This window comes from Mirounga leonina, unplaced genomic scaffold, assembly GCF_011800145.1.
Source record: "Mirounga leonina isolate KUSES-001 unplaced genomic scaffold, KU_Mleo_1.0 Mir_173, whole genome shotgun sequence".
Taxonomy (NCBI): Eukaryota; Metazoa; Chordata; class Mammalia; order Carnivora; family Phocidae; genus Mirounga; species Mirounga leonina.
In genome coordinates, this window is record NW_023270447.1 from 35,609,626 (window position 1) to 35,634,784 (window position 25,159).

Genomic DNA, 25,159 nt, shown 5'->3' on the forward strand with positions numbered 1-25,159 from the left:
TACTACTCGATAGTAGAATCTTCAATGACTTGAATGTCACATTCTTCAAGAATCTAGCAGTGTCTTGTATTCGTTCAGCGACTTGTATTCAGTTGTTACGTTGGAATCTCTTTATTTTATTAAAATATGTTACTCATGGAGCATCCGTAATAACATCTTTCCTGTTTTTTTTCTAATGTTGTTTCTTGGAGCGCAAAGATCTTTGCATGCTTTACTTCAGTTATCATCAGAGCTCACTAAGGAGTGATTATTTAAAAGGACCACAAACTTTTTGAAGACAGAGTGATATTTTTTGTCAAAAGTTTTACCAGAGTTTTTGAGCAGAAATCATTTGCAGATAGAAATATTATATGAGGGATTAAAAAAAAATATGCCTGAGCTTGCATACTCAGTGGCAGAATACATTGTCACAGCTAAGTGTCCTGACTTACTGAATAGTTCCCTTGACCTTGAAAACTACATTTTTTATGGAAGCATCATGGTTTTGTGGAAGAAATATGAACCTCCCATGGGAATGGGCTAACTCTAATCTTAGCTTAAACATATAAATATATATAAACATATACACATTTATATATAAACATATAAATCTGTAATTTATTCTTTAAATAAACATAATCATATGATTTATGTAAGTAATGTTTTGCCCCCCTTTTTTTGTCTTAAAAACTACATCATGGAATTTTATCCTCACCAGCGTTTGTAGAACTAGCTCATCCTTATTTACCACTGAAGGACATTCAGTAGTATGGATGTACAGACTTATGTAAAGATTTTTCTAAAGAGGAAACCACTATAGAATAGTGGTTAACAGCTTTGGTTAGATTCATACTTTAAACTTTTTAAACCTTGCTCCACTACTTACCAATTATGTAACACCTTTGCTAAGGTCTAACACATGGGGATATAGTATTTAGGAAATAGCTAAGAATTACAAACCCTAGAATATAGGCTTAGCAAAAGAAATTTTAGCTCTCTTATAATAAGGGCATACCACCAGCAGGTGGCAGCAACTTTGAGCGGTAATCATAAACACCAAAAATGGTGCTTTGCTAATTGCATATGGTTCAGGGAGCAAATGAAAATAAATGACCTGGCAAATATTACATTCTGAAAGTACACTTATTAATAGAGTTGTGTTACATTGTTACATATTGCTTAATATTATATAAAAGTGAAATAATGCCTGTGCCGCACGTGAGGAAAATGCATTCAGGAGTTTGCAGTGGTACAGACTGAATCAGTTTTGTACACATATCTATGAAATGGTTTGTGGCCTGATTCTAAACATAAAATTAATTCCATTGTTTCCTCTCTGTGTGTTAATAAAGGAAGTAAAAAATGGCAAAGAGTGATAACAGAGGCAATTGTAGGTTAAGTTTGGAAAGAAGAATGTCTTCCAAAGAACTGCTGCAACATACCTGCTTTAACAAAGAGTAAAAAGAGGTCTGGTTCTGCTGTTTAGTTGTCTAGGTTTATATCCTGGCTCTATCCATTATTAGATATGTGGCTTGAGTAAATACGTGTTTCTTCCTGTGTGAACAGTGGAAATAACAATTATATGGACTCCATTGTGTTGTAAAAATTCAATGAAATCGTTATAAAATAAATTGTTAGTAACACCAAAAGTATAGTAGGTGCTCAATTAAAAAAGCGCAATTATCTTTTTCTAATATGGTCTTAAACTGTATTTTGAATTTATTTCTATTAAATATCCATCCTTATATCTGGTTCAAATTCTGTTGTACTCAAGTCAGTTTCACTCTTTTTTGTTTCCTGGATTTTATGCTTAAAATATAAGAGGTCATTTTTAAAAACCTATATATTTAAGGCAAATATCCAGATACAAATTCCTTTACCACAGAGGTCTGTGTTGAAGTGGCAGGATGTGGTCATGGGGAAGAGCACAAAGTCCAAGCACTACCATCATCCTTGTTCCATCAAATAGATCTGATGCGTTATCTGAGAAAGTAGCAATATTTTTGGTAAGTAAAAAATATAAAGTTTACATCGTCCATTTTAAAAAGCTCTTATTTTACTACCTTTTTCTCTGCTTGACTGCTACGCATGTTAAATTAATATATACTTAATCATACCCTGCCTTTTTAAAAAACAAACAAAAAAAAATTAACTACGTTGGTTATTTTTAGTTATTTGACCTATTTACAGTATGCTTAATTTTCATCTTCTTATAACGAGCTTTACAGCTGAGAGAAACAGTTTAGAAATATATTTCTTTGCTTTCGAACATCCTAATGTAATAACATAATAGAACACAATTTTTACATAAATATAAATATTTAATTTTCCATCTGTGTAGTTTAATGTAGCTTTTAATTGTAATGCTGTAGGTGTGCACCTTTTTTGCTAGGAGGATATAGAACCATATAAACATTTGTGACATTCAGAAATGTTAAATGCTTATTGGGAACGCTTCAAACTTTTCCATAGAGGTTTTACATCTCAAGACCAAACTCATTTCTATATAAATAAATAGTTTATATAGAATATCTAAGTAATCAGTCTAGGAAGACAGATTGCTGTGAACAATTCTTTTCTCACAGCATTACATCAGGACTCACTAAAATGTACTTATGCTAAATCAGAGTGCCTTTTCAGGAGTTGTAAACTGTTGACATGATTTTTGATAGAACCAACCGGTTCTTGCATGGGAGAAAACAACTTTTGATTCATGTACCATAATCATGTACCATAATCAAGGAACCATGTTCCTTACATGTAAAGTTATTCCTAAATCTATCCATCTGTGATTTGTGAAACAGTTGCAAAACAGTGAATGAGGCCTTGGGAAGAACTCTCCTGAGAGACAACAGAAATGGGAAACTGTCCCAATTCGACCACTCAAGGGCCACATGACCTTTCATAAATTATTCTAACTTTCCAGTCTCTCTTTCCTCGTCTGTAAAACAAGGGTTGTAAAAGGACCTAAGTTCATACAGAATTTTTGTGGAGATTTAATGAAATAATAAAGTGCCAAGCTGGCTCAGAGGCCTTATCAATTCATGTTAGTGAATTTCATTTTTAGAGAAGCCTTTAACCTTAACCCTTTACATGTTTTCTTTCTGAGTACCCTTTCCTAACCTCGCCCCTGGCTTCCCTACCCCCACCCATTCTTGCTCACTTCTAAGTCTTGGTGCATAGGAATGACTAAATTCTAAAAACTAACTAAATAAATAAATAGGCTTTTGAGTCTGAACTCCATGATTTATTAGCTATTTTAAGAAAAACATTCAGGCTTCCTGAGCCCCATCTATATCTATAAAGAAGAGGAAATTATACTAAATCCAGTGAGATCATGGGAGAGATATAAGTCTCAATCCTAGTATTGTTGTGAAGATCATTTGTAAACTATCATCTACTATTCTGTGATTTCTTACTGTCATTCCACAGTAAGACTCAGAAAAGGCAAATACCTTTGCCGACCCATCCATGGGCCTTCTGAGACAGGGAGGTAACTGCAGTTGCCCACTAATCTTCCAGTTCCTTATGGACAAGAAATATTGCATACCTGCCCTATTTGACATTCCGTTTAATGTACTGTCACAAAATGAGGTTTTGTGGAGGAGAAGGAAGTGGGATACATTTACCAGAATAAAGAAACTAAGATATGTAGAGGTTGTGATCCTCCCAAAGTGGACCACCGAGTTAATTAACGGCAAACTAGGAAGTCAGTACTCAAAAACACTCTTCCCTGGGCGCCTGGGTGGCTCAGTTGGTTAAGCGACTGCCTTCGGCTCAGGTCATGATCCTGGAGTCCCTGGATCGAGTCCCGCATCGGGCTCCCTGCTCGGCAGGGAGTCTGCTTCTCCCTCTGACTCTCCCCCCTCTCATGTACTCCCTCTCTCTCAAATAAAAATAAATAAAATCTTAAAAAAAAAAAAACACTCTTCCCTTTCCTTTCCTGCTCACCCAAAAGGAGATACAATTTATACTCCATGGTAGGTGATCACACCTGCATGCACAATAGACCCCCTTCTGGTGTTTTTTAAGAGCCAAAGAAATAAAACAATACTGCAAGGAAGTAACACACCGATGCAGGATCTAGTTGCAATGTAGCTGTAAAGTGCTGTCTTGTCTTTGCCCCCTGCTCAAAATAAAGCTGTTACCTTTCTAGCCCTGTCCGCCATGGTGCTTAGCAGCCAGGGATGCATGGTCTCAGACATGTTTACCAAGTAAAACACTGACTTGAGGGGCGCCTGGGTGGCTCAGTCATTAAGCGTCTGCCTTCGGCTCAGGTCATAATCCCAGGGTCCTGGAATCGAGCCCCACATCGGGCTCCCTGCTCAGCGGGAAGCCTGCTTCTCCCTCTCCCACTCCCCCTGCTTGTGTTCCCTCTCTCGCTGTGTCTCTCTCTGTCAAATAAATAAATAAAATCTTTTAAAAAATAAATAAATAAATAAATAAGGAAGTAACACACCTGTGTGCTTTTGGCCAGGGCCATTATATATTGTAAATGGCCAAGTGTTTTCAAATAAGAGTGTTCTGAAGCTAATTTTATATAAAAATCAAAAAAAGTGTCATTTCATTCCGCATGTGTTCAAGGGATCCTCTGCTACACAGCCACTGTGCTATTTTCCTTGTAAGAAGGGATACAAGAAAATAATACTGCTCAGGTTTGTTCCATCTTCCTGAAACACATGCGGTAATTGAGATTTGCATTCTTTAGCAAAAAGAGAGCATTTTGTTGCTTTTCTTGTTTAAAGTAAAAATACGAAAATGAAGCAATAAATCATGGCAGGCCAGGGTTTCTGTATGATTATAGCACACCTTCGGCGGTATTTTAAAGCATGAGTCCGAGTGGCTTTGTCCTCTTCAGGGACATGGAATAATTCCCCAGAAAAGTACTGTCTGGAGTGTTATATTAATATTATGAAATAGAATTTATACACAAAAAAGAAATCATGTAGATCTGTGCTTTTAGTGTGATATATGCATGGCAAAGTATAAAAATGCAGGACTGAGTATAAAAACTCAGTATAAAATACTCAGTAAAAACTGAGTATAGAAATGCAGGAACAGAAGTATTTTGTTTGTGAACCCAGTTAGATGTCTCAAATTGCTGATGACTTTAAAATTTGGTGCATTTCTTAAAATCAATTAAATGATTAAAACCAGACAATTGATCATAAGATGATTGATTGCTTATGTTAACGTGGTTACAGTTTAAGGTGTATGAAAGTGAAATAGTGTGAAAGTTGATGATTAATGTTTCATACGTTAAGAAATGGCATCACTTATGGAAATACATGGTATCAGAATAAAATTCTGACCTGTAAAAGCTTTCCTTTGAGAGCACTTTAAAAAAAATCTTTCCATTATTGCAGGGTAATAGCTTGACTATAATGTCTTCTGTTAAAGGAACAAGTGCCTGTACAAATATTAATCTTACATTATTACAGCTAAATATTCAACTGATTTGAATATTAAAATAGCCCAAAGGCTCTTCAATAAAATATGTGATTACCAGAATAGTACAGTCCCTTTTATCATACCAGGCATATTCCATACATATATTAACAGATTTCATAGTTGCTTAAGTTAAGTAAATATATTAATTTACAATAGTGGCAAAGCCTGAAGCTTAATTTTGTGCCTTTAGAAATGCTCTTCCCATTATATTTGAACTTATCTAGTACATGGCAATAAAATTTTGATTCTGTGAGTAATAGTTTAACTGTTGAAACTTTGTACTATATTTTTATTTATTGAAATTCTGATAAAGTTTTAAGCATATGTTTCTTTAATAGCAATAGCAGTAATAATAATAGCTAACACTTATATAGAAACTGTTATATACCAGCTTCTGTTCTAAGTACTTTGAGTTATTAAAAGTTTTAATCCTTATAAAAAAACCTATCATTATTCCCATTTTACAAGTGAATAAACTGAGTCTTCGAGAGTCTAAGGAAACTGCCCAAGGCCACACAGCTAGGAAGTGAAGAAGCCACGATTCTAGTCAATGTGGTCAGATTTCATGGTCTATTCTCTTATTTGTTAAAATTTATTAAATGAGGGGCGCCTGGGTGGCTCAGATGGTTAAGCGTCTGCCTTCGGCTCGGGTCATGGTCCCAGGGTCCTGGGATCGAGTCCCACATCGGGCTTCTGGCTCAGCGGGGAGCCTGCTTCTCCCTCTGACCCTCTCCCCTCTCATGCTGTTTCTCTCTCGCTCGCTCTCTAAAAAATAAATAAATAAAATCTTTAAAAAAAATTTATTAAATGAAGACAAATGTTAAATATACAAGATGCTTTTTAAAAGAAAATATACAAATACTATTGTGTGAATAATAACATTTTGTGAAAACATTTTACATGTGTGAAATGGCCTCTTCATTTTGAAGGGTGAATAAGCTAAAGGAAACCAATGAAAGTCAATTATGAACTTGAGTCCTGGTGTCCTATTTTAGAACATGCATCTTATAGTCTAGAAATGATTCATTAAATGCTGTGGGGAGTACAGAAAAGCTGAAGAATTTACCGCAAGTCCTTATCCACCAGCTTTCTGTCTGCCGTCACAAGATCAGAGACTATAAGCAAGGACGGATCAACTATAATTTAAAGCTGGCCAAAGTCCCTCTCAGCTTCCCCACTCCAGTCCTTCTCCTGTGCACCAAGTTCTCCTTGTTTCCTGCTCCTTCTGTTCCCAAGCTTCTGGTCTTCTCCATTTGCATCTCAGCTATTTAGAATTCTTATGAATGCTTGCCCAAATTAGCCCATACCCACAGAATCTAGATGTTGGGGGTTTTAGAGTTATCAAATCCAACTATTTTAAAAATTCTTGAATCAGTTATAAAAACATATATGAGAAATGAGTCATCTGCATGCAGGATGCTTCTTGTTAATGTAGATGACCAGTGTTTTGAAGTAAGAAAAACCTGAGTTTATTTTCCAGCTCTGGTTAGCTCTCTGAGTTTCAGCAAGTTACTTCATCTACCCAAGTCTGTTTTCTTACCTGTCAAATTGGAGAAATAATATCTACCTCACTGGACTATGGTGATTGATTTTTTTAATGTACATAATGTGCTTACTACAAGGTAGATCTTCCATAAACGATGCTCCCCTCCTTGAATATTCCCAGTGGTGGAGAGCATGTGACTTTATGAGACATTTCATTCCACAGAATATCCTTGTATTAGGCTCAATCCTCCTCCATTCACATCCTTTCTACCCTTTCCTGGTTCACTTCTGGATCCTGACTCATGTAACATGATGTAAGTCCCAGTACTTTTCTGGACCTCACTGTTCTCAGCTGAAAATGGAAGGATTTCTCATAAGACATTTTCTAGCCTCTCCCTATCAGTAAAATTCAGCAGTACTTGGTTATACCCTCAGATTTAAGTCTTTCCTTTTTGCTACTCAGTAACTGTGAAGCTAGTGACAATGTTAATTATTTTCCCTCTCCCCAACTTGTCATTTTGGTGGGTTAATGTTAAGGAGGTAATTCTGATGATAATGTTTCAGGCAGGAAATGCATTCTATATTCAAGTAAAATCTTAAGCTGAATGTCAATATCTAATACAATTACAATTGGAAGAGCTCCTAAATAAAGTAGGGTTGACTATTAGAGGAGCCCTGCCTTCTTGGCCTCCTTGCCTCCTTGGGCTCAGATTTATTCCACTGCTACCTCTTCCTTATCACCTGTGACTCTTGGCTTCACTAAGACTTTGAACATTTCATGAAATACAATTTTAAAGCCACTCCTTTAAGTCAAGAGGTGCTTCTCATGGTGGGTTGTGAGTCACTCTGGCAGCTGATGTAAGCTACCTGTGCCTTTGGGGCTTCAGACCAGGAAAGGTCTAATTTCCAAGCAGCCTCAGGCTGCTGTATTTGTCTCTCTCTCCTGCTTCTCAAAGGACTGGTTATCCCAGGAGTTCATAGGAAAGTCTTTTAGGATAGTCCATCTAGTAGTTCCGTGTAAATAACAGAGAAAATACAATATGTAAGAGGAAAAATTAAGACTCAATTTTAAGTTCACAAAACACGATTAAGAGTGCCGCATGAAGAGTTTCTCTTTCAGGTGGTTTCCTTCCTACGTCTGAGTTCATATAGTTGATAGGATTACTCTACTACTCCATGAATAAATAGAACCACATATCATATACAATTATAATTCTAAAATGATAAAACCCTGTTTCTTCCAATGAGACTTATATACCAGGAATTGGTGTATGGTATTCTATCCTAAATATGCCTCCCCATAGACTACTGTTTATATTTCTTAAACCTTAAACAGATTATGGTACCTCAGTACTATCCCTGGTTGTGACCATACATGTGAGAATTTTACACTCTATACTTCAACTTGTCTCAAGTAAACACTAGAGAATGTGAATTTGACATATTTTGCAGCTGGATGAGGACTGGCTTTATATTTTTTACTACTGTTTGCAAAGCTGTAAACAGTTCTCTACATTTCAGCTCCTTTTTAACATTTCTTAACACTTAGAATTTTTGGAATGTAGAAAAAAATAATCAGTAACATTTTTTTTCCAGCAGGTTTACATTTTTCAGTATGAATATAATTATATTTTATTCACATACTTTTTATCCATAAACCTACTTCAATTTCCAAATTAGACAGGGCATAGAGACTGAATAGTATACTATATTTGGACTTTCTGACTTACTTATCTGTTATATATTATCATTCCTTTAATTAATCATGCATAAACATATTTTCTGCATATTATTGAAGATCTCTTGAAATATGCTTTCATCCTTAGAATATTTCCATATTATTCAAATACTTCTTCCATTTTGTTGTATATAGCTTTTGAGGCATAGAGTATAAAACTTGTCTTTTTTTTTACTTGGCACATTGTTTTCTATTTAAAAGCTCATATTTTTCAATGAAATATGTTTACATTCTATAGGAGACAGCATTATTTGTCAATAAACACATCGAAATGACTCTGTTATAGGCACAGAGTACTTGATAGACTGTTAATGATCCATCCTATAAGTGCCCCAGACTTAATGATCCAGAGCTGCCAGCTCACACAGCCATTCCAGTTGCTAACTAGCCAAGCCCTCAGCTTGCTTTTTCTTGTTCTTGACAGCCTACAAAGCAATACTGAAATTGCCTCTGTCCCCTACCTTTTCTTCCTTCTATCTCTAAATAAATGTCTTTGTCATTTTGTTCCCTTTCTCCTTTACACTAATACATTTTCTATATATTCTATATTTTCAAATTATGTTTTTGGACTCTGAGAATTCATCTTTGCATATCAATCTAAATAACTGATGGATCCAGTGTCTTCTTTAACCAGTTATTTGACTCAATTTTCTTTGTCCTTGAACATTATACAGATATTCATACTATTTAATATTCTTAAATTTTCATTTTTATGATTGCTCAATTCTTTTGTACCTTTTATTTTATTTCATTCATTTATTAAACATTTTATTGAGCATTAGGTGATAAGTTAGGAATATAAGACATGTTTTTTTGCCTTCAAAGAACTCATAGTTTAATAAGGGAAATAAACATCAAAACTCGAAACTCTTGCAATTTTCAAACCATACAATAAAGACGTGTAGGATACAGTAGGGAATATAAAACAGAAAGTGATAAAGTTTGTCTGGAGAAGGTCAGAGTAATTGACAAAGGCAGAAGTATTTGAGCAGACTCTTGAAGGTTGAGTAGTCCTATTTCTTATTTAATTAAAAGAGTGGGAGAAGGGGCACCTGACTGGTGCAGTCGGTAAAGCATCCAGCCCTTGGCTTTTGGTTCAGGTCGTGATCTCAGTGTCATGAAATCAAGCCCTGTGTTGGACTCCATGCTCAGCTCGGAGTCAGCTTGGGATTATTTCTCCTTCTCCCTCTACCCCTCACACTGTGCTCTCTCTCTCAAATAAATAAATCTTTAAAAAAATAAATAAAAGAGTGGGAGAAGGCATTCTAGGTAAAGGTATCACTGTTTACAAAGACAGTGGGATGAAATGACTTCATGCTTTGTACCCAGGGGAAACAGCAATTTGTGGGTGAACTGTTTAGAGAGGTATGTAGGTACCAGGAGATGGGGAGTTTATCCTATAGGCAGAAATCATTGCATACATTTATTTTCATTCATTTATCAGATCTCCTGATCAGTGACATATTTTCATGTGGATTCTATTTATGCTTATTTGAAAATAGATATTTATGTGTGAAGGCCTTGAATCAGGAGAGTATTTTTGAAAAAAGCAAATCCCATATAGTGTGAAAAACAGATTAGAATAAGGATGACACAGAGTCAATCTGAAAGCCACTGAGAAAGCCAAGTTAAGAGGTGATGAAGGTTTGGATTATTGCTAATGCTGCAGTGAAAAGAAGAATGAATTGGAAGACTACGGAAGCTGTCAGTGAAATAGGATTCAGTGACTGGATGTGTAGAGTGAGGAAGCCTCCAAAATAACTGATTGGATAGCTGAGTGGATTTGTTATAAGGATACAAATTTCAGGAGAAAGAGTAAGTTGGAGACAGGACAGGGAGGGAAATGTTGAATATGTTTGGGGGAGAGTATTATGAGTGCAAAGTGTTGATGGCAAATCCAGGTGGAAAAATCTAGTACAATGCTTCACAAAATTTAATGTACATATAGGTCACCAGGGGATCCTCTTCACTTGCAGGTTCTAGTTCAGTAAGTCTGGGGCAGGACTTGAGATTCTGTAATTCTGACAAGCCCCTGAGTGATAGCCATGCTGTCTGTCCATGGGCCACACTTTGCGTAGCAAGGATCTACGAGATAGTTGGCTTTAAAACTCAACAAAAAATATGGGCTGGAGGTATAAATTCACAAGTTCTCAGCATATTGGTGGCAGCTGAAGCAAGACTAGTGATTATTTATACAGCTTGAAAAGAAAATCTTTCCTATAAAACCAAAATTTGAGAGATTTAAGCTAGCACTGGAACTTACGTTATTCTTTGCAGATTTAAAATTTTGTATAAAGCGTCGTCTTTTCATTAAATTTTGCTTTTTATTTATTTAGCCTATCAACCAGAGCAGCTCATATTTACAGTTTAATTAGGAAGAAATGTGTATGTATTTTACATGGAATCTCATGAGCTAATGAATCAATGATATGGTGCCGGTGAAGGCCAACTCTTTTTTTAAGTGAGAAAGATCTCATTCTTAAACCAATCAGATGAAACCTTTCTTAAAATATGATAAAAACAAATTGGCAGGTGAGGGAACCCAACATTCAGACCAGTAGTACTTGAATTGAGGAAGGATACGTAAAGAGAAGAATAAGGCTGATTCCTGTGGAGCCAAGAACATTTGAGAGGCAAGTAGAGAAAAAGAGCCAGCTAAGCAAATGGAGAAGAAATGAAGCCAGGAATTCATCAAGGTATTGCAATTAAAAGAAAAGAGTGCTTCAGAAAAATATTGGTCAATATTATAAGCTGCAGTAGATGCAGGTAAGATGGGTTGCAGACAATATTCATTGTACTTAGAATTTTTATAGTTATGCAGTTGATGGCCATTTCTAGGCAATTTCAGTAGAGGGAGAGGGTCAGAAGAAGCCAGATACTTGTGGCTTGAAGATTGAATTGGGAGGTGAGGAATTAGAAGGAATGAAGGGAAATAGGTTTTTGTTTGTTTGGTCGGTTAAGGAATTTCATGGTGCATAGTGTAAAAGAGAGAGGCATAGTTCATAAAGTCTCAATTTTAAGGTTGTATTTTAATTTCAATATTCAATTTTGCTAACAAATTTTTTTACTTTTTGGTGTAGAAGACTCCAACACTTAGGGAAAAGAAATAAACTGGAAGTAGAGACAAAAGATTTTAGTTTGTCTGTCATTAATAATCCATTCAGTAGAATTGGAAAATAACTTGAAATCAACCATTCTGAATGCTGTGTTCCCATCTCTTCCCCCACCTTTCAGCCCTTAATAGTAAATCAGTTGAAATGAGAACCACTTCACAGGTTGTGCAGGGAAAATACTTTATTTGATCCAATGAACCATCTGCTTTAATTATGTCACTTCTGGAAAGTGGGGCTCTTTTCTCCAGAACTGCAACTTAGTTTTGGCAGAAAGTACAAAGAAAGACAAAAATTACTCAGCCTCTCCTTAGTGATATATTTAAATACTGCTAAATGAAAATCAGAATTCAGTACAGGATCCCAGGTAGATCACAGAAATTAAAACTTGGCTTTATTCTCTCCATTTAACCCTGGACATGTTTATCTCTCCTTCAGTTACCTTTTCTATCTTGGTGCTACTGACTGGTTTTGGACTGATTGTGAACTCAAGAGTTTGGATAGTATCTTGTTAACTTTTGATTCCCGAGTATTAGCACAATGCCTGGAAACTTTGAAGATGTTCTCTAGATATTTACTGGATCAATCAATAATTGATTATATTACTTAATAAGGGCTTTAAAAATCATGAGAATAGTTCTAAGCTAGTTAAAATTGCCATTTTTGTGAATAAGTTTGTGTGGCCAGTAGGCATTATGGAAACACCTAGTCTCCAATATGGTAAGAATATTATGAGATAATTTGGGATCAGTATAAAGTACAGTATCTATATAGGTCTTCTTATTTTTAAAATGTCATAAATACGTAGAATTTGAGCAGCTTCTGGCTTTGTGTATGTGTGTGGGGTCAATGTGAAGGTTATATTATATGAGACGTAAAAACTTAGCAATATGTTTTATGAGTTATGTTTTGATGTCTAACCTGAAAAGTGCTCCTCAAAAGTTTAATAGACTTTCTTGATTTTTGGAGCATAAATCATTTGTGGAAAAGTGAAATTGGATTGTTTCACTATAATTCCCAAGTGGCAAATCATTTTAAGAGCTCTAAGAATAGGTGCATTTGCCCAATCTGATTGGCTACCCTAAAGGCAGAAGCAATTATGTTATGCTAATGTGCATATTATGCTCAGAAATTTGAATTTACTATTCTAATACATCAATGTATATTGTCTTTTTAAAGAGGTAAGCTTATAGCTGTCAAGTTTTGCATAAAGAGAAGTTTTAAAGATTAGCAATTGTCAGGTTTAGGGAGCCTGAAGCATTTTTACATTTCATGATAATGATTGAATCTTTCCTTTGACAGTAAATACAGAGCTGAATATAGTGATAACCTTGGTTAAGTATAACAGAGCTATGAAAACATTTTGGAAGAGTTTTTTGCATCTTTATGAAAATTTGTAATTATGAAAAAATTATTTTGAAATTTTCTCATTAAGAGCTTCACAGAAAAGCATTTTGTTTGCATTGCCTAATAGAATGGACTAGTGGATACATACTCTTTCTAAGGTACGTAGATTATGGTCAAAAATGTTGTGGTGCTTTTGTGAAACACTTTCCAAATATTTTTATGTATTTTATTTCATAGCTCATCAGAAACACGAAGAATTCCTTTACAATTGAGTAAACAAACAAACAAACAAAAAGATGCTAGATGTCCTACTTCAACTAATACAGAAGCATGAGAACATATATAATATCTACTACACAATATTCAATTTTTATTTTAGATGCAGAGAAAAATAAATGATGTGGTGGTTAAAATCTTTGGTATATAGAATTTATCTCAAATAATTTCTGGCATGTTTTTCAGTAATAAGTCATGTAGCCAGATGGCTGTATATGAGAAATTACCTGTGTAAGTCAAACATTTTATTCTAAATTTTAGCAAGGGTAATTCCATGAAGTAAAGAGAATAACTTTTAAATTAGACATGGATTATGAATGTTGTTTTTCTTTGGAAATATGATAGTTTATGTAATGCTTTTTAAGTTTTTTTCTTAATATAATGAAGGTAAGTGATACCCTAGCTGTAAGCAACCCAGTGAGTTCACTGTCTTTGTCTATAACTATGATTATTCTTTTGTTTAAACAATACATTATATCAAGACAGAAGAGTGTGGCATAATTTGATAGGAGAATATAATAAAATATAATGACATTTACTAGTCCCTAATACTCCTAGAATGTTATTTTGTTAGTTCATTAAACAGTTTTCTCTTTCATTTTAATGTTTATTGATCCCCAGTGAATATGAAAGCCTTTATATAGCTCAAGTCTTTAATTTGTTATTTCAGTAATTATTGTTCTTGTGTTATTTGTTAAGGTTTTTTTTTTCATTAAAATGTTTTAAACATGAAATGTAATCTAGCAGGGAAGCATTATATTAACTTTAAAAATTCTTAGCTTTAATTTACAAGATATTTTCTAATCTCATTATGGGGGATTTAGCAGCATAACTCTCATTTACACCAAAACAGACTGACTGGCCTCTCTATGAGGGGGATTTGCATCTGCATTTTAAAGCACTAAGCCTTTTTAATATACTCCTGATAAATCAGCTTTTAAGATTCATCCAGCAAATAAGTGTGGGGAAAAACTAAACACTTAGTTAAGTGGTTACAGATACATAAGCAATTAAAATGAGGTAATTTTATTTGTATGAAGGGTTTGGGCTTAATTTGAATCAGACAAGTGTCAGGGCTCTGCTCTGGTTCCCACACCACCACCGCAATAACAATAAAACCCAATAACTTTTGCCTGGGCAAAGACAGGAAAGGAGTTAAGAGTTGTGTCACCTTTCTTTTCAAAAACTTCTGCCACAAAAAATGACAATGATGTCGCTGAAATGCAAGGAATACAGGAAACAAAATATTCTTTAATGAAAGGGATTGGTTACATACGAATTTTATTCTTCTTCAGGTCCTTTTATTACTTTAGGGCATTTCACTGCACTGAAATACAGTGATTTATGAAAATAAAATAACATTTAATGAAAGAAGTAAGATATGCAAAAATTTTGGTTTTACTGCTTTGAGTATTTCCACTGTTTTATATTATGAGTCTTTGGCACCTTTAAAAAAATGCAGTAAAATTAGAAGACCTTTGTTTTATTTAAAATATTTTAAAACATTAACTTTCAAATATTACCTTGTCAAATTTACTCTTAGATATTTTGTATTTTTGTTGTTATATAAGGTATCATTAAAAAAAGCTTTAAATGTTTGCTGCTACTATATAAAAATGCAATTGTTTTATACTATGGGCCATATTTATTATAATCTTTAATATATGTACTTTATACATTTAAGCTTTTTTGTATATATACTTTTTCAGTTTGCTAAGCTTTTTTAATAAGTAGATATGAATTTTATTGAATGTACTTCTGGCATCCATTGTGATGATCATGTACTTTTTGTTTAATCCATTAAAAAGTAATTAAATCTTTGAATAAACAAAACACAACTTGGTCAAAGGACATTTTTCTTTTTATAAAGATTCAGTTAACTTTAGTACATTTACATTTGTAATATTAATGAGTTTTGTTTATAATTTTCTAGCCTCATAGTTCCTTTGTCTGGTTTTGGTAACTGGTCTGTAATTATCTCAAAAAATGATTATAGAATCTTTCCCTCCTTCTATTCTTTGAAAGAGTTTAACATTTTGTTATCAGTTCCTCAAATAACTAAAAGAATTTTCCTATCAAAAGAAAGCCTGGTGGTCTTGAGGGCATGATTTTTTATTAATAATTTAACTTCTTTAAGAGGTAGAGGAATATTATCAAAGTCCTTCTATTTTTTTAGTAAGTTCCTGTAGGATTTTTATCACTGTGCCTGGGTTCTTAAATGTGTTGGCATGAAGTATTTCAAAATATCATTTTATTGTCTTTTCAACTTCTGTCTCATCTGTAATTATGTTCCCTCTTTCATTTATAATATGGTTTTTATGAGCTCTTTTTTCTTTTTTAAGACTTTTATTTATTTATTTATTTGACAGAGAGCCCAAGCAGGGAGAGTGACAGGCAAAGGGAGAGGGAGAAGCAGGCTCCCTGCAGAGCAGGGAGCCCCATGTGGGACTCGATCCGGGGACCTTGGGATCATGACCTGAGCCGAAGGCAGTCACTCAATGAACTGAGCCACCCAGGCTCCTGACCTCTTTTTTTTATTAACTTTGCTTGATATTAGTTAATATTATTAATTTTCTTAAATTAACATTTAATTCTTTGGAACATAATTATCTTCTATGTTGTATTTGACTTTCTAGTACATTAATTTCTGTTCAGAGTGTAGTCATTATAAAATTTGTGGAGGGGAGGAGGGGGGAAGATGGCAGAGGAGTAGGGGACCCTATTTCAACTGGTCCCCGGAATTGAGCTGGATATCTATCAGACCACTCTGAGCACCCACGAAACCAGCCTGAGATGTAAGAAGATCTGGATCTCTACAAACAGAATATCGCAGGTGGTTGGTTGTGAGGTACGAAGCGGGGAGCCGTGATTCTGCGGGTAGATATCGGAGGATAAACGGACGCGGGAGGGTGCCTGGCGGTGGGGATCCTGCACCAGCGGTGAGTGACAGCCTCGCGCGCTGCAGAAGGGCACAGCCTCGCAGGGCACAGACTCGCAGACCGGTAGCGGGAAAGGACTTTAAGGCAGCCCCCGGGGTGGAAAACCAGACCGGCGGGGTCGCGTGCACGAGAACTGCAGCCCCCCCCCACAGAAACCAGAGTGACGCAGCGTCCGAAATGGAAACCCGGGGTCCCGCCGGTGAACTGCAACCCCCCGGGGGTGGAAACCCCGAGCGGATGGAGTCGCCCATGCGAATTGGGAGCAGCTGGCGGTTTTAGAAGCACAAAGGGCAGAGACGTGCCCCGACCTGGAGGCAGGACTGGGAGTGCTACGGAGGGGTGCACAACCCAGGACGCTGCAGTTTATAGCAGCAGGGACAGAAACGGAGACAGTGTGGCCTGGAGAGCTCACTGAAGAACAGACTGCGGGCTCTCTGCTCTGAGGCAGAGGGTTGGAAACAGTCTCTTCTGCTCTGACTCGCAGAAGAGACATGGAAAGCCGCCAGGGAAAGGCGCCAGAGAACAAAAGCCCCCAAAACTGATTCCCGCTGAGCCCATCCCCACCACAGGGGTGCAGGGCAACTCCACCCAAACAGGGTTGCCTGAGTAACAGCGCGGCAGGCCCCTCCCGCAGAAGAAAGGCTGGGAAAAGAAGAGGCCAGCAACCCTAAGGTCCCAAGAAAACAGCTGCATCTTGCTTGGATTCTGGTCAATAATTTGGACTCTATACATTCCCTCAAACACCCATCAACAGAATGACTAGGAGGAGGAGCCCCCAAAACAGAAAAGACTCAGAGATTATGACTTATGCTGCAGATTTACAAATGGATGCAGATATAACCAAGATGTTGGAGATGGAATTCAGGCTAGCAATTGTGAAGACAATGGCTAGAATGGAGAAATCAATTAATGGCAACATAGAGTCTCTAAGGGCAGAAATAAAAGGGGAATTGGCTATCAATGAGATCCAATCCAATCTAGATAATCTAACAGCTAGGGTAACTGAGACAGAAGAGAGAATAAGCGATCTGGAAGACAGTATAATAGATAAAAAGGGAAAAGAGGAGGCCAGGGAAAAACAACTCAGAATCCATGAAAATAGAATCAGAGAAATAAGTGACACCATGAGGCGTTCCAATGTCAGAATCATTGGAATCCCAGAGGGAGTGGAGAGAGAGGACTAGAAGATGTATTTGAGCAAATCGTAGCTGAGAACTTCCCTAATCTGGGGAATGAAACAAACATCCGAGTCCTAGAGGCAGAGAGGACCCCTCCTAAGATCAAGGAAAACAGGCCAACACCCCAGCATGTAATAGTAAAACTTGCAAATCTTAGAACCAAGGAAACCATCTTAAGGGCAGTTAGGGGGAAGAGATTCCTTACGTACAGAGGGAGGAACATCAGAATAACGTCAGACCTATCCACAGAGACCTGGCAAGCCAGAAAGGCCTGGCAAGACATATTCAGGGTACTAAATGAGAAGAACATGCAGCCAAGAATACTTTATCTGGCAAGGCTTTCATTTAGAATGGATGGAGAGATGCAGAGCTTCCATGACCGGCAGAAACTGAAAGAATATGTGACCACTAAGCTGGCCCTGCAAGAAATATTAAGGGAGGTTCTATAAAAGGAGAAAGACCCCAAGAGTGATCTACAACAGAAATTTACAGGGACAATCTATAAAAACAACGTCTTCACAGGCAACATGATGACAATTAATTCATATCTTTCAATAATCACTCAACGTGAATGGCCTAAATGCTCCCATAAAACGGCACAGGGTTGCAGATTGGATAAAAAGACAGGACCCATCCATATGCTGTCTACAAGACACTCATTTTGAACCTAAAGAGACATCCAGACTGAAAGTGAAGGGATGGAGATCCATCTTCCATGCCAGCGGACCTTAAAAGAAAGCTGGGGTAGCAATTCTTACATCAGAAAAATTAGATTTTAAACTAAAGTCTGTAATAAGAGACACAGAAGGACACTATATCATTCTTAAAGGGTCTATCCAACAAGGAGATCTAACAATTGTAAATATCTATGCCCCCAACATGGGAGCAGCCATATACATAAGCCAACTGTTAACCAAAATAAAGAGTCATATTGATAACAATACGTTAATTGTAGGAGACCTCAATACTCCACTCTCAGCAATGGACAGATCATCTAAGCAGAAAATCAACAAGGAAACAAGAGCTTTGAATGATACATTGGACCAGACGGCCTCATAGATATTTACAGAACATTCCACCCTAAAACAACAGAATACTCATTCTTCTCGAGCGCACATGGAACTTTCTCCAGAAAAGACCATATACTGGGTCACAAATCAGGTCTCAACCGATACCAAAAGATTGAGATTATTCCCTGCATATTCTCAGACCACAATGCTCTAAAACTGGAACTCAATCACAAGAAAAAATTTGGCAGAAATTCAAACACTTGGAAGCTAAAGACCACTCTGCTCAAGAATGTTTGGGTCAACCAAGAAATCAAAGAAGAACTTAAACAATTCATGGAAATCAATGAGAACAAAAACACATCGGTCCAAAACCTATGGGATACTGCAAAGGTGGTCCTAAGGGGGAAATACATAGCCATCCAAGCCTCACTCAAAAAAACAGAAAAATCCCGAATTCAACAACTAACTCTACACCTTAAAGAACTAGAGAAAAAGCAACAAATGACACCTAAGCCACGCATTAGAAGAGAAACAATTAAAATTAGAGCAGAAATCAATGAATTAGAAACCAGAAACACAGTAGATCAGATCAATGAAACTAGAAGTTGGTTCTTTGAAAGAACTAATAAGATTGATAAACCACTGGCCAGACTTATCCAAAAGAAGAGAGAAAGGACCCAAATTAATAAAATTATGAATGAAAGGGGAGAGATCACGACCAATACTAAGGAAATAGAAACAATTATTAGAAATTATTATCAACAACTATATGCCAATAAACTGAGCAATCTGGATGACATGGAGGCCTTCCTGGAAACCTATAAGCTGCCAAGACTGAAACAGGAAAAAATTGACAACCTGAATAGGCCAATAACCAGTAACGAGATTGAAGCAGTGATCAAAAACCTCCCCCAAAACAAGAGTCCAGGGCCTGATGGATTCCCTGGGGAATTCTACCAAACATCCAAAGAAGAAATAATACCTATTCTACTGAAGCTGTTTCAAAAAATAGAAACAGAAGGAAAACTTCCAAACTCATTCTATGAGGCCAGCATTACCTTAATCCCCAAACCAGGCAAAGACCCCATCAAAAAGGAGAATTTCAGACCGATATCCCTGATGAATATGGATTCCAAAATCCTCAACAAAATCCTAGCTAATAGGATCCAACAATACATTAAAAGGATCATCCACCACGACCAAGTGGGATTTATCCCCGGGATGCAAGGGTGGTTCAACATTCGCAAATCAATCAATGTGATAGAACACATTAATAAGAGGAGGGAGAAGAACCATATGGTCCTCTCAATTGATGCAGAAAAAGCATTTGACAAAATACAACATCCTTTCCTGATTAAAACTCTCCAGAGTATACGGATAGAGGGAACATTCCTCAAGCTCATAAAATCCATCTATGAAAAACCCACAGCGAATATCATCCTCAATGGGGAAAAGCTGAGAGCCTTTCCCTTAAGATCAGGAACATGTTAAGGGTGCCCACTCTCACCACTGTTGTTCAACATAGTACTAGAAGTCCTAGCAACAGCAATCAGACAACAAAAAGAAATAAAAGGTATTCAAATTGGCAAAGAAGAAGTCAAACTCTCTCTTTTCGCAGACGACATGATACTTTATGTGGAAAACCCAAAGACTCCACCCCCAAATTACTAGAACTCATCCAGCAATTCAGTAATGTAGCAGGATACAAAATCAATGCACAGAAATCAGTTGCTTTCTTATACACTAACAATGCAACTGTAGAAAGAGAAATTAAAGAAATGATTCCATTTACAATAGCACCAAAAACCATAAGATACCTTGGAATAAACCTAACCAAAGAGGTAAAGGATCTATACTCTAGGAACTACAAAACACTCGTGAAAGAAATTGAAGAAGACACAAAAAGATGGAAAAATATTCCATGCTCATGGATCGGAAGAATAAACATTGTTAAAATGTCTATGCTACCCAGAGCAATCTATACCTTCAATGCCATCCCGATCAAAATTCCAATGACATTTTTCAAAGTGCTGGAACAAACAATCCTAAAATTTGTATGGAATCAGAAAAGACCCCGAATCGCCAAGGAGATGTTGAAAAAGAAAAACAAAGCTGGGGGCATCACGTTGCCCGATTTCAAGCTATATTACAAAGCAGTGATCACCAAGACAGCATGGTACTGGCACAAAAACAGACATACAGACCAATGGAACAGAATAGAGAACCCAAGTACGGACCCTCAACTCTATGGTCAAATAATCTTTGACAAAGCAGGAAAAAACATGCAATGGAAAAAAGACAGTCTCTTCAATAAATGGTGCTGGGAAAATTGGACAGCCACATGCAGAAGAATGAAACTCGACCATTCCCTAACACCACTCACCAGAGATAAACTCAAAGTAGATGAAAGACCTCAGTGTGAGACAGGAATCCATCAAAATCCTAGAGGAGAACATAGGCAGTAACCTCTTTGACATCGGCTACAGCAACTTCTTTCAAGATACATCTCCAAAGGCTAAGTGAAACAAAAGCAAAAATGAACTTTTGGGACTTCATCAAGATAAAAAGCTTCTGCACAGCAAAGGAAACAGTCAACAAAACAAAGAGGCAACCCACAGAATGGGAGAAGATATTTGCAAATGACACTACAGATAAAGGGCTGGTATCCAAAATCTATAAAGAACTTCTCAAACTCAACACCCAAAAAACAAATCATCAAGTGAAAAAGTGGGCAGAAGAGATGAACAGACACTTCTCTGAAGAAGACATACAAATGACTAACAGACACATGAAAAAATGTTCATCATCATTAGCCATCAGGGAAATCCAAATCAAAACCACACTGAGATACCACCTTACACTAGTTAGAATGGCAAAAATGGACAGGGAAAGAAACAACAAATGTTGGAGAAGTTGTGGAGAAAGGGGAACCGTCTTACCCTGTTGGTGGGAATGCAAGTTGGTACAGCCACTTTGGAAAACAGTGTGGAGGTTCCTCAAAAATTTAAAAATAGAGCTACCCTATGACCCAGCAATTGCACTACTGGGTATTTACCCCAAAGACACAGATGTAGTGAAAAGAAGGGCCATATGCACCCCAATGTTCTTAGCAGCAATGTCTGCAATAGCCAAACTGTGGAAAGAGCTGAGATGCTCTTCAACAGATGAATGGATAAAGAAGATGTGGTCCATATATACAATGGAATATTACTCAGCCATCAGAAAAGATGAATACCCAACTTTTACATCAACATGGATGGGACTGGAGGAGATTATGAGTGAAATAAGTCAAGCAGAGAAAGTCAATTATCATATGGTTTCACTTATTTGTGGAACATAAGGAATAACATGGAGGACATTAGGAGAAGGAAGGGAAAAATGGGCAGGGGGAATTGGAGGGAGAGATGAACCATGAGAGACTATGGACCTGAGAAACAAACAGGGTTTTAGAGGGGAGAGGGGAGGGGGGATTGGTTAGCCCGGTGATGGGTATTAAGGAGGGCACGTACTGCATGGAGCACTGGGTGTTATACGAAAACAATGGATCGTGGATCGCCACATCAAAAACTAATGATGTATGGTGACTAACATAACATAATCAAATTAAAAATAAATAAACAAACAAACAAAAACAAACAAATAAATAAATAAATAAATTTGTGGAGGTTTTAGTATGTGTTTAATTTCTGTAAATGTTTCAAAGTTTCTTAGAAAGGTGTTCTTTTAACTCTAGGGAACACAGTTAATTTATGACCATCATGTCAGTCTCATTAATTAACTTGTTCACATCTTCTGTATACTTTCCTAATTTTTTTCTTTAAGTCTACATGATCTAACAATTATGGAAAGAGTTGTGTTAACACCTGCCACTATGATGATATACTTGTTATTTTATTCTAGTATCAATTTTTTGTTTAAATATTTTGTAGTGTCTTCTAAGTCTATCTAAAATTAAGCATTTTATGTCTTTCTGCTTAATTGAAAGTTATATCAATTTGTAATGACTCTTATTATTGCTACTGCTTTTTTCTTGGTTGGTTTGATTTACTATTTTATTTCATGATTTACTTTATATTAATATAACTATATCAGATTTCTTTTGTTTAGAATTTGCCTGACTTTATTTTTCTGTCCTTTGACTTTGAACTTTTACAGCATGTTATGTTTTAGGCATTTTTTCTTATAAATTATGTAAAGCTGGTCTGTATTTTTTTTATCTAGTCTAATAATTTTTATTTGATTTGGTCTATTTATAAGGCCCCAAATTAGCAGTATTCCTACTATACCTTTTTTAAAAATCTAATTTAATTTTATTATGTTAGTCACCATACAATATATCATTAGTTTCTGATGTAGTGATTCATGATTTATTGTTTTTGTATAACACCCAGTGCTCCATGCAGTACGTGCCCTCACCATCACCGGGCCAACCCATCCCCCCACGCCCTTCCCCTCTAAAACCCTGTTTGTTTCTTGGAGTCCATAGTCTCTCATGGTTCGTCTCCCCCTCCAGTTTCCCCCCCTTCATTTTTCCCTTCCTTCTCCTAATGTCCTCCATGCTATTCCTTATGTTCCACAAATAAATGAAACCATATGATAATTGACTTTCTCTGCTTGACTTATCTGGAAGGAGTGTTTTTCCTGGTTTACTTACCAGGACTGTTGCTTTTGAGAAGTCTAGTATTATGGAAGCTAGTTCTTTCAACCTCCCACCTTTTCTGGTCCCCAACTTATCTATTGCCTTCAAGAGTGGTTTGAGATATCCAAAGTTACTCAGAATAAGAGAGTTTTCAGGATTTACTTATCTTTCCTCAGGTATTCTTGTAATTTTGACCCCTTAGGATTTCCTTTCCCTGATTTTCCATCTAAACCACACATCTAATATGTGACCTAATATTGGGACTATTTTCCTCGAACTCTATTATGCTTTATTGCCAAAAAAAAAAAAAAAGGGAGAATTTTAAAAATAAATAAATAGAGTGTATAGGCTCAAAATCTTAGATTCCAAAGGAAGCTTTAGAAGTGCCCTAGCCAACTTTTCACTGATTGAGTCTCTCAGTTTTCTCATCTGAAAAACAGGGGTTCTAATACCTCTTGCAGCATTAGTTGTTTTATTGTAACTAGAATATATGAAACTCGTGGCTCATCGATAGCCACATACTCAATAACAGGTAATTAATATCATTAATATTCACAAAGATTTGTGTTCATAACTGTAGATTGTATTCATAAAGATTCATAAAGAAGAGGGTTTAAGTGAGGAATGCCTTTTAAAAGGAATTGGAGGTGATGAAACACAAACTGCTAATGACAGGAAGAATGATTTAGATTAAAATGCATAGCTTCAAGTTTACAGTGATGCATGGGACAAAATGAGGAAAAGCAATATTATATGGCAGATTAGTCACAGTATTGAAGTTCAACCATTATTCAGCTTTTAGGTAAAAAGAAGTGGCAACCTCAAAATTAAGACAAAACCATTTTAAAAATGCCTTTAGTGTCTGAAAGCTTCTACTCTGTTGAAATTTATTCATTGATCTGATTAAGGTTTCATGTCCGTCTTTGATGGTGCTTTCATTTTATTAGTTCTTCCTAGCTTTCATTACTCTTAGGGAATTTTCAGGTTTATGCTGTTGGAGCCAGGATATCATAGAACTGCATTATAATGCAATATTGTCTTCTATTTTCTTTCTTCTGTCACTGTTTTCTACTGTAGAATAAGAAAAGGCTCTTTAGACTTAAGATTGTTTTATAGTAGTACATGTGCTTGTGCAAATATGCTTGTATGCTGTGTCCATATGATTGGGGCTATATATACATGGAAAAGAGGAAAAGAATTCTAAATAGATTCTTTTACCATCCTATTTTAAGGCACCCAAACCCAGCCTTTTTATCTTTTCAGTTAGATGGAAATACAGAAGCATGAAACATCAAGAGTTATGAGCACAGTACTGCTGTTCATTTTATTGCTTGGGCTAAAAACCCTAGAATAATCATTAACTTCCATTTTTCCTCACATCATGTCCAATCCATGAAGACATATTCTCATTTCTAGCATCAAAAGACATATGGAACCATATTTCATGATTTCCAATGCTACCATCTATCCTAAGGCTACCATCCTCTCTTGCATTTCCTGACTTTTCTTGTTGCTTCTACCCTTGCTCTTCTATAGCATATTTCCAGTCTGACGGATGTCTCTGAAAGCTGTGTCAGATCATGTTATTCTTCACTAAGATTTTTCCAGTGTCTTCCCATCATATGTAAATGAAAGCACAACATCCATATAGCATCCTCTGACTATTCCCTTGAGAAAGTGTACCATGCTCCGCTTTGCTTCATTCCAGCCAGACTGGCCTTCTTGTGGTTCCTAAAATGTTCTCTCCTAGATATGCACAGCCCCTGCAAGCCCCCCCACCGCCCCCACCGGCTTGTGTTAATTTTGTTTCAAAGCACTTATCATTACCTGACATTATATTTTATGTCTGTTTGTTTATTGTGGATGTTCTTTGCCCTAGCGGCATATCAGAATTATCTGAGAAGTTATCAAAAATTATAAATTATACACATACATCAAAATTACTTAAGCTATATATATATATATATATATATATATATATATATATATATATATATATATATATAT

At 36.3% G+C, this 25,159-nt stretch overlaps 1 protein-coding gene and 1 non-coding gene across 2 annotated transcripts in view; both read left to right on the forward strand.

The window, feature by feature from the left end:
- Positions 1–25,159, forward strand: part of NEGR1 (neuronal growth regulator 1) — an 849,377-nt gene that overhangs the window by 239,255 nt on the left and 584,963 nt on the right. The gene's annotated exons all lie outside the window — the stretch shown is intronic.
- On the forward strand, positions 4,054–4,184 carry LOC118020464. Its single transcript, XR_004681899.1, has one exon. It is a non-coding gene; the product is annotated as a small nucleolar RNA SNORA63 (small nucleolar RNA).